The 10,862-nt window shown below is 37.7% G+C and overlaps 1 long non-coding RNA gene across 1 annotated transcript; it reads right to left on the reverse strand.

Moving 5' to 3' along the window:
- Positions 1 to 704: 704 nt before the first annotated feature.
- Positions 705 to 10,267, reverse strand: LOC139082884 (uncharacterized). The gene is made up of 2 exons (XR_011539223.1): positions 10,124 to 10,267; positions 705 to 6,526 (listed from the first exon to the last, which is right to left on the reverse strand). It is a non-coding gene; the product is annotated as an uncharacterized lncRNA (long non-coding RNA).
- Positions 10,268 to 10,862: the final 595 nt, after the last annotated feature.

Genomic DNA, 10,862 nt, shown 5'->3' on the forward strand with positions numbered 1-10,862 from the left:
CTGTAATTGAATGTGAAATAGGAAAACAAAACTAATTCCTTTTTCCTAGAAGCAAGTTCTTTTTGAGAAATAGCACACCATTTAGCTAGTTGGTTTGGAAAGGACTCAGTAACTTTTTATTTGAGCCCTCTCAAATACAATAGCGACATTATTCCCTATGGTTTAGATTCTTTCCTAGTTCCTCTTACTCTGAAATTTCTGATTTAATGCAAAAGCTCATGTCACACATTTTAGTCCTGAGGGAAATTACTGTGACCTGTTTTTTTACTTTCTTCAGGGAGTTTATTCTTCTCTACCTTCCCCTTCCCCCAATTGTTGGCTATTTCTTACCAGCTACTCTCATCTAAATCCTTGTTCTGGCACGGCATGCCAGCTCTCTACTGAGGATGCATCTAATCTTGGCCCCTGTCTGTCATTTGGCCTTTTTAAAATGGTCCCAGTTAAACGTGTTGTGTAATAAAAATAAATAGGTTTGCCTCCCTGAGTGCTATGACTCACCCTCATTAAAGCCGCCGCTGCCTTAAACGACGCTGATTTTACCTTCCTCTTTAGAGTAGAAAAGCTAACACATGTGTACCTTCCAAGAGAATTAGAGACAGAAGATTCTTGTATTTCAGTTAATCCACATTTATGGATCACATACTATATGCATGAATCAGGAACGTGTGACCAAACTGCATAAAGGGAAAAAAATCCACCAACTATTTCATCCCAGCATATTTAGATTTAATATCGACAATCTGAAATCCACAAATCTTTCAAGAGTTGGTATCTCAGGAATTCCTTCAGCTGTGCATTCTTGGCTTTTACAACCCAGAACAGAATGTCTATTTCAGTTGCCTTTGCTTTCCTGTGGTCAGGTTCTCCCATCGCACCTGCATGCCTCTCCAAGCTTCTGCTGCTTCTTTGACAAAGAGTCCTGGGTGCTGGGTACACTTCTGCATGGTTTTTTTTCCTCCTATGTCCAGATTTCTGTCAACAGTGTATGAGCTATACTTTCGTTTTTTAAATTATAAATTATTAAGCACTAGCTGGCCAATATTAAACAGCTACCTCTATTGGTTTGTTCGGGTCTTTCTGAGTAACTTATTTTGTAAAGGAATGAACATGAATCTGGGGGAGGGAAAGGCTATAAGAAATTTGATTTCAATCATTTGTTTTATGTATTCCTAGGATATGTTATACAGTTCATCCTAGTAAATTTTCAAATACATTATTAATATATAATACACAGATAAGCCAAAAAAAAAAAAAGTGCCTGTATTGCTAAAAGTCAATGTTAATTAAGACACATATTACTCTTTTCTTTGAAAAAGCAGATTTTTTTTCAACTCATCATAAACAAAGCAACTTATTCGTAGTTTTCTACCTGGTGTTCGAATAAATGTGCCCGCCTTAAAACCAGGAGTCCCTGGGTCACTGCTGTACGGGCATATCATTTGTTTAAGCAGTACGCAGTAATACCAGCCTGTCGTCTGCCAGTGGCTACACGTCAAGGCCGTTTGACATCGATAGTCCTTTCTAAAAGGAGAGCAGAGAGGCTGACTGACACTTTGCATCAGTGGCCAAGTTCACACACTTAGAGGGCAAAATTATAGGACATTAAACACGCACACCAGAAAGTAGATTAAAAAAAGGAAACTCCGAATCCTAGCTTTACATGTTAAAAGTCAGAATTCTTTAGTAGAAAGTTCTCCTTGTGGGTCAGTGATTCTCTCTGTCAACTTATTTGCCTCTTAAAAGCACTGTTCCTTTAAAACATAAAGTTAAAATAAAATTTAAGGTGCGCTATTACCACATATTTTGCATAATAATAGCTCCCTCACTGGGTAGAGAATTGGTCAAGGTTCTAGCATAGTTTCTCAAACTGGCTTCCTAGGGTCTCTAGAAAACTAGAATTAATTTTTGTTTTTATCCTTAATTCATTAAACTTCCATAAATCTTGTTTTAAGAGTGGTAGCAAGTGTGGGCAATGGCTGAGTGGGGAAATACACATTTTGAAATGTGCAAAGTACGGGTCTATTCCACGTGATTATGATAACCCCAGGCATAAAGAACGCAAACTCTTGTGATGGAGACTTAGCCACAGGAGGGTTACAAGATCTTCTCTCAGTTTCCATGAAGAGTTCTAGACTGATAAAAGATTTAATTCTGAACACCTAGCCCAGGATCTTGCCCAGTGAAGACCATTCAATACATTGTCTATTGGCAAATACGAATTGAGCCTTCTCTAGTTCCACTCTGCCTTTTTTTTTTTTTGAGGAAGATTAGCCCTGAGCTAACTGCTGCCAATCCTCCTCTGTTTGCTGAGGAAGACTGGCCCTGAGCTAACATCTGTGCCCATCTTCCTCTACTTTATGTGTGGGATGCCTACCACAGCATGGCATGCCAAGCGGTGCCACATCTGCACCCAGTATCCGAACCCGGGAACCCCTGGCTGCCGAATTGGAACATGCACACTTAACTGCTGCGCCACTGGGCCGGCCCCTCTGCTGTACCTTAAGCATTGAGATGAATAAGACACGATTTCTGTCCTTTAGCAGTTGACAGTATAGAGAAGAACAGAGGCAAATAAATAGAGATTGTCATTAATGAGGCGTGAGAGGGCATGGAGGAGCTTGTCTCCCTGATTGTAATACCTGCAGAGACTATAGTTTATTGTGGTAAGTGCCATTCATTCATTCAAAATATATTTATTGAGCACCTACTGTGTGTCAGACTAGCAGTGAACAAAACAGACAAGTTTTCATAGAGTTTACATTATATTAAGTGGGAGGGAAAATAAATAACCAAGTATGTAATATGATGTCAGGATAATGGTAAGTGCAATGAAGATATTAGAAAGCCTGGAAAGAAGAAAGAGAGTAACAGGAAAGTTCTTTGTTAGATAGGGTCTTTTGGGGAAGGCTTTTCAAAGAGGAAAGTTTTGAGCAGATATTAGAACGAAGTAAGGAAGCAAGTCATGCCGGTATACGCAGAAGAGCATTTCAAGCTGCAACAACAGCAAGTGCAAAGGTCCTGGTACAGGAGCATATTTGGCATGTGTCAAAATGTCAAGAAGGCAATGTGACTGGGACAGAGGGAGGAATAAGAAGACTGGAAGGAAATGAACTAGGAGAGTCAGCCAATAGCTAGATTATGTAAAATCTTGTACAAATCATAGTAAGGACCCTGGATTTTGTTCTGAGTGGGATGGGATGCCTATGGGAAGTTCTGAGCAACGAAACAATAGGACACAATTTTATTGCATTTTCTCCAGACTTGGTTGGGGCTGGTGGGTTAGATTGGGGAAGATTTCTGGAGATGGAGGAGTCTGAGTTTCCTCTGGAAAGACACATAAGAGTTAGCCAGGGTGAATAAGTTCAGCTGGGTTTCAGGGAGTGGGGAACAGGGTAGAAATGCGTGGCGGGCAGAGGGAGCGGTGTGTGTAAAGTCTGGGGACAGGAGTGATGAGGGTGTCTTGACTGGGCTGTTTTACCCAGTCGACTGTACCAGAGGCACTGTGCCAAGGGCCATGAGCTTTCAAAGGCTGGTAAAAATGTTTGAGACCTAAAGATAAAAAGGGAAAATTTTAAAGCCAAATCAATTAATAATTGATTATATTCAATTGTGGTTAAAAATAGAATGTAGACTCCACAAAAGTAGGAACTGATCTGTTTTGTTCACTGAGGAATTTTAGTACCTAAAATAGGGACTGCCCTGTAGTAGCCATCTAATAAGTATTAAACACATGAAAGAACTTAATCCAGTTTACAAAATGTGGCATTGTGTCAACCAATCAACTACAACTCTGCTCAAATTTTATATAGTTACTTGTAAATAATTTTTCACGTGGCATGTAGGTTTACTATAATATGTGTGATAAGATTTAGATCTCGAAAAAGAATTATTCCCAAGGCTTGTGAGAGTCTTTAAAAGAGTTTGTGGGGGCCGGCCCCGTGGCCTAGTGGTTAAGTTCGCACGCTCCGCTGCAGGCGGCCCCGTGTTTCGTTGGTTCGAATCCTGGGCGCAGACATGGCACTGCTCATCAAACCACGCTGAGGTAGCATCCCACATGCCACAACTAGAAGGACCCACAACGAAGAATATACAACTGTGTACCGGGGGGCTTTGGGGAGAAAAAGGAAAAAAAAAAAATCTTTAAAAAAAGAAAAGAGTTTGTGTTCTGGAAACCAGCATGTAGTTAGAGGGTATGGCATGAACAGGTGAAATAGTGAGAAATGAATCTGGAGATGTCAGCAGGAGCCAGGTTTCGGAGGGCTTTGGAATGCCATGATGAGAAGCATCAAATTCACCCTGGAGGGAATATGGAGCCATTAAAAAGTATTAGGAATGGATGTCCGAGTCACATGTTAAAAGGGGAACTCTGGTTTTCATTTTGATCATGGAGTTGATTAAGATAAGACTGTAGTAATTGACTGAAGACAAGATAGGAGGTGGTTTTCTCAATCTGAGGGTGAAATGAAGATGGACTGAACTATAAGGTCATGCCCATGGGAATAATGAGAAAGGAATTGACTTAAGTCTATTAAGGAGATAATATTAGTAGGAATTGGTAGCTAATTAGTTGTAGAAGTAAAGAGATAAAGAAGGAAAGCATTATGAATGACTCTCAGGTTTGTAGCTGCACTGCTAGTGGACGATAGTGACTCTCCCAGAAAGGAGTAGTAATGGAGAAAATGTTTATTGAATTAACCAACTGATTGATTGATTAATGAAAAGAAGTTTCTAGTCCATCTCCAAAATTTATCATCAATTAGGCCTTGGGTAAATTACATCTCATTTCTCTCATCTATTAAATAAGGGCTATTGAATCTATTCAACCTGTTCCACAGAGTTGGTTTGAAGTCAAATATAACAATATATTTTCTAATTTTGAAAATATTTAACAATTTATACATAAAATATTACATAAGTTATAAGGCATAATTTTAAAAATGGGCCTTTTTAAAACCACCATAAATATATTTTTAAAAGGATATTATAGGTCCCAGCCCCATGGGTGAGTGGTTAAGTTCGTGCCCTCCACTTTGGTTGCCCAGGATTTCACCAGTCTGGATCCTGGGCACGGACCTAGCACCACTCATCAAGCCATGTCGAGGCAGCGTCCCACACAGCACAACTAGAAAGACCTACAGCTAGAACATACAAGTATTTACTGGGAGGATTTTGGGAAAAGAAGAAGAGAAAAAAAATAAAAGAAAACCAAAGAAAAAGAAGATTGACAACAGATGGTAGCTCAGGGTCAATCTTTAAAAATTAATTGATTAATTAAATTAAATTAAATTAAAGGATATTACAAATACTGTTGAATCAGTGTGCTTGTCTCCATCTCATTCTCAGCAATAATCACTATCATGAATTTTGTTTAATATTTCCTTACTTAAAAAGGTAGTTTTATTTATATATGCTTGTATCCCCAGACAAGATATAGCAAAGTTTTTCTTGTTTTTGAGCCTTATTAAAGTGGTATTATATATTCTTGTGCACCTTGCTTTTATTCTCTCAGTATTACGTTTTCATTATGGTTTGCCACATGACATTTTGATCAACATTGGACCGCATATACGATGATGGTCCCATAAGATTAATACCGTCTAGCCTGGGTGTGTAGTAGGCCATTCCATCCAGATTTGCATAAGCACTGTAGGGGAGGAAGAAATTTCCCTCTATCCTTCTAGGTTCTTCTGCTCGAAGAATTAAATTGACATGAGACATTAACTGGAGAAAAATAAAAGTTAAATAAGATGTGTACACAGGAGAAACGAAGGAAAACAGAGTCACTCACCAAAATGGCTGAAGCCCTCATCTTAAACATCATCCTTAACTAAAGACAAAAGAAGATACTGGCAGTGGGGACACTCAGGGACTTCAAAGGGAAGCAAAGCAATTCACAGTTAGGAGAAAAGGAACAGATGTTTGGAAAACAGAAATAGAAGGACACAGAGGGGCAGACGCCCAACAGGCTTTTCTAGGTTCTTCCCTGTCTGCCACTTAGTCCATGCTATGCTAGGTGGTAGCTCGCTTCCTGAGACGGATTGTTTTTATCTGAATTCTTTTAGGCAGTCAAGGGGGAAGTAACAAGAAAAATTTTCTGAGTCTTTTGTTTCTTAAAAATATTCCACCTAAAATAATCCTCATTTTAAAAGGACACATTTTGGGGTGGTAAATTTTGTTCTCCTTCAGTGCACTCTTTGATGTTTGCTCAATGACAAAATCTCCTAATGACACTTTTCTCAGAATGTATCCCTGTCGTTAAGCAACCCATGACTGTAGAAGAGTTGTGTATAAAAGCAGAAAAACAGGGGCCGGCCCAGTGGCACAGCCGTTAAGTGTGCACATTCCGCTTCAGAGGCCCGGAGTTCGCTGGTTCGGATCCCGGGTGCGGACGTGGCACCGCTTGGCGAGCCATGCTGTGGTAGGTGTCCCACATATAAAGTACAGGAAGATGGGCACGGATGTTAGCTCAGGACCAGTCTTCCTCAGCAAAAAGAGAGGGGTTGGCAGCAGTTAGCTCAGGGCTATTCTTCCTCAAAAAAATAAATAAATAAAATAAATAAATAAAAAGCAAAAAAATAAGAATACAAAATAAAATTAGGAACAACTCAAATTCCCACCCACAGAATAATAACTAAATCATGATAAATTTTCTCAAAGACTATTATGTAGCAGGAAAAGTTGTAGCTGAGTATAGAAGTAGAGAATATGTATTATTACCTAATTTTGAAAAACTGCAAGAAGTTATGCAAATGTAATAAGCAATACTTTTATGAATTCTCTGTAGGTAAAAATAAATAAAAGTTTACTAAGGACAGTCTTTCTTGCTAAAACAGAATACAATACTTGATAAGGTTTCAGCAATTATGAACTAGGAACAAGATCCTTCAGTGAGAAGAGACCTGGGTACTTTGGAGTTTCTCCTTTGGGCTTTATGGCCTCCTACTTAAGAGTTGCTCAGGTACCACCACCACTAGCTGCCGGGGTGCCTACTTTGCCTTTTCTGAGCCCTAACCACGTATTAAAAAATATTTCTGTATGTAGCAGGGTTTAGGAACTAGCCAATCTGTTTATTTTGTCTCATTCAAAGACAAAGGCCAATTCCATTAAAATTAAAATGTTACCTGACTCTAATCATGGGAAATTTAGTATTTTTGTTTCAACAATGCAAGCTGCTCTATTTCTTGGAGGTTTGGTAAAACATTGAGAATTTTCATGGGCTCTAAATTAGATCCAGAGCTGTAGAACTTATTTTTTAAGCTCTGTAAATAGACCTAAAGGTTGTAGTACTAGATGACAAATTCTATGGAATCGAGCTATTAAAAATATACTTGTTACGGCTAGGAGTTATTCTATTCAATGTACATCTTTCCTTCTTGTATCCTTATTGTTTAAGGAGTAAAACATCTATTGCTGAGCTATGCCAGTCCAAGTCAACACAACTTCGCTTCAACTCATATCTGTTATAAAAAGATACAGTTTAAATTTTTGGTGGGAAGACAAAGGAGGAAATCTTATTTTTGCTTCCATCTCAACATAAGCAGTATATTACTCATCTAAGACATAACTTCCAGAAGTTTAGTAGTATCATGACATTCCCTCATTTGTCACCCGTATGTATATGTAGATATATAGACATCTATATAAGATATACAATACCATGTATCACATTTTAAGTACAATTGTCATGGTTCATTTAAATGAATATTTTATTTCTGTCGGTAATAGTTAACACTTCTATAACTTAGACTCTGTAGGCACTGTTCTAAGTGCTTTGCTGTTCAAACTTGCAACCGTGAGGTGAGTTACATCTTGCAGATGTGGAAACTGAGACCCAAAGAGGTTAAGTAATGAGATCGAAGTCACACAATTCATAAATATTAGACCTAGGATTCAAACTCTTATGTCTGCTCCAGGGTCCATGCTCTCAAACCTGACCCTGTATTGCCTTTACTAAATGGCTATATAAAACCAAGCCACTTAAAATATCAGAGTAGAGAGTTAAGCTAGCAGCCCAACTCAAAGAAAATATTTTGTTTGGTTAGTTACTTTGAAAATTAATCTTCAAATTCTTTTTGGCTTCATTAGGTAATATGATCTCTCCTTTTTTCCACTTAGCTCTGCCTATGAGGCTATGACCTCTTCCAGCCTAAGGACCACTCTTCACTATTTCTACTCTCCTGAACTTGATGTATTGCCTGTCATGCACTCAAAAAAAATGTTGAAAAGATAAATGAAAGAGTGAGCAATGGAACAAATTGACAAATTAAAGGAAGGGTTAGGGTAACTGAATGTTTCAGATTGAAATTTTGCTCTTGAGAAACAAGAAAATATTTTGGGCTGAATAGGGTAGCCCATATTTATCTCTTTCATTGGATAAAAAACAAAATTATTAATTTAATTATCTTAGTCTATTACTTGTGCCTTTGAGTCATAAACTACCAGAGGTGATTCCTGTGATTATTTTAACAGGGTCCAAAAATTGAACTTGAAAATCTGAGTGTATAGCATTCTGATAGCACCATTATGTTGTTTAACAGTGAAAGCATAAAATTTTATTCAAATATGAACAGTAGATATTGCAGTGTAATAAAATATTACAATATATTTTAAAATCTACTAAATTACTCATTTCCATTGAAAACCAGTTTAAAGCATACAAAATTTTCAAATGAATAAATATTGAAAAAATTTGCTACTGTGTACAAAAAAAACACTTTAGCATTTGTGAAATACAGCCAAATTTTAACCCTCAACTACTAATGGAAGAAACTATAAGGTAAGCATTTGTAGATTCCTCGTCTTTATCACCTGGCACTTACAGATATAGATACATGTAAAAGAGGTAAGTCAGATTCCTACCCCACCATCTCTGTGTAAAAAACCTGGGCCGGTTATCGTGATAATTCCATTCATTCAGTTGATATTTATTGAACACTCATTATACAAAAGCTAATACACTAAGTGCTCTGGAATAGCACATTGCGTGCATATGGTACTTTAAAGTGCTTCCAGCATTCACAAATCTTGTTTTGTTTTGAGTTACAAGGTAGGCAACATTGATGGCCTTCTTATCATATTACAAGTGTGGAAACTGAGGCCCAGCATGATTAATTAGACTACCCAAAGTCACAGAAGTGGTGGTGAAACTAGGGCTACAGAAGCAGTATTAGTACTAATAAAAACGAGAGAGGAAACAGAAATAGCCCATCAAAAGGTTCTGCTTCATAAAAGTCTTGATTTGAAAGCAATGTTAAATGGTTCTGTCATACATGGAATACAGACCAAACTCACTTTATCATTGAGGATTAAGTTTCTTTTGACTAATCTAGACAAATTTTCTATAATAATACTGTTTTTAAATATAGTTGGTAAATTCTTATATCGTGCTTTTCTCTCTTCTTGCTTACACTTAATTGAAAAAACAAGCTTCAAAAAAGGCCCCCTAAGAATAAATAGGGTATGTAATGAGCAACCATTATACATGATTTCTTCACTCATGTGGAACTCCTATAACCCACTAATGAGTTCACCACTTGTGAGGTACTAAGGCCTTTTGTTTCAACTAGGTTAATCATATTTTATGACCAACCATTATGTCTCTTCTATTCATGTATACAACTATTTTATCGCTAGGTACAGTATTCATACTTTATGGTCCAATTTATTATTTGGCTGCATCTGAAAACCAAGTCTATATGTATGTTTTATTTCATACACAAAATACACTAAAGTTACTGTTACCTTTATAAACATACAATAAATTGTATAAAAACACATATTTTAGAAAAATAAGTAAATCGAATAGGGAGTTCTTAAGCTTTGTTATCCTCAATGTCAGCACACTAAGCATGCAAAAATTCATTTGGCCAATATTGATGGCAACAATGGCTATTTATTGAGCACCTTCTCTGTGCCTTACTCTTTATGTACACATTTATATATTCATTATTTCACCTAACTGAATCTTTAAATTGGACATATACTACAGTTATCTTCATTTCACAGCTGAGGAAACTGACATTCAGCAAGGGTAAGTAACTTTCCCATGTCCCAGAATGGCAAATTTGAGCTTTTAGTCCATCCTGAATACAACCGTCTACTACATCATAGCTTTGTTACCTACCCGACTCCTTCTACCCTCTCAGACCAGCAGACTGAGGATCTGTCTAATGCCTACTCCATCATCTCTGCAGCTTATTTATTGAGTTATTGAATCCATGCTAAAGGCGAGGAATGATTTTAGGAACTGAGGACACAAAATTAAGAAGGCAAAGTCCCTACTCTCAAGCATTTATAGACTCAGGGCAAAGTCAGGCAACGAGACATAAATAAACAAGATAATTTCAGAAAGTGATAAGTGCTCAGAAGATAAACAGAGTGAAGAGATAGAGAATGCAGGAAGGGGAGCTGGTGGAAATAGAGAGCATCTATTTTAAATTGGAAGACCTTTCTAAGGAGGTGACATCTGAACTGGACCTTGAATGATATGAAAAAGACACCAGATGATCTGGGTCTGGATGTTCCCATCAGAGAGAACACCAAGTGCAAAGGCCTAAGGCAGGAACAAATTTAGTCTGTTGAGGGAATAGCTAGAATGCCAGTGTGGCTGAAATTTTGTGAAGAAGAAAGTGGTAGTATGAGATGGGGTCGAAGAAAGCGGCAAATGTCTGATCTTATAGTTCCCTATAGGTTCTGGTAAAGAGGTTGGTTTTATTTTAAGTGCTGTGGGAGGCAACTGGAGTCTATGCAAATGTCCCAGTCTTATCACAACCAATTTAGCTCATGTTTAGCTCTAACCACCGTCTGTTATCCTGTTGTGATGGAGCAGCTGCCCCACCTATCAATCACCTATTAGAATCTCT

This window comes from Equus przewalskii, chromosome 4 (assembly GCF_037783145.1).
Source record: "Equus przewalskii isolate Varuska chromosome 4, EquPr2, whole genome shotgun sequence".
Lineage (NCBI taxonomy): Eukaryota > Metazoa > Chordata > Mammalia > Perissodactyla > Equidae > Equus > Equus przewalskii.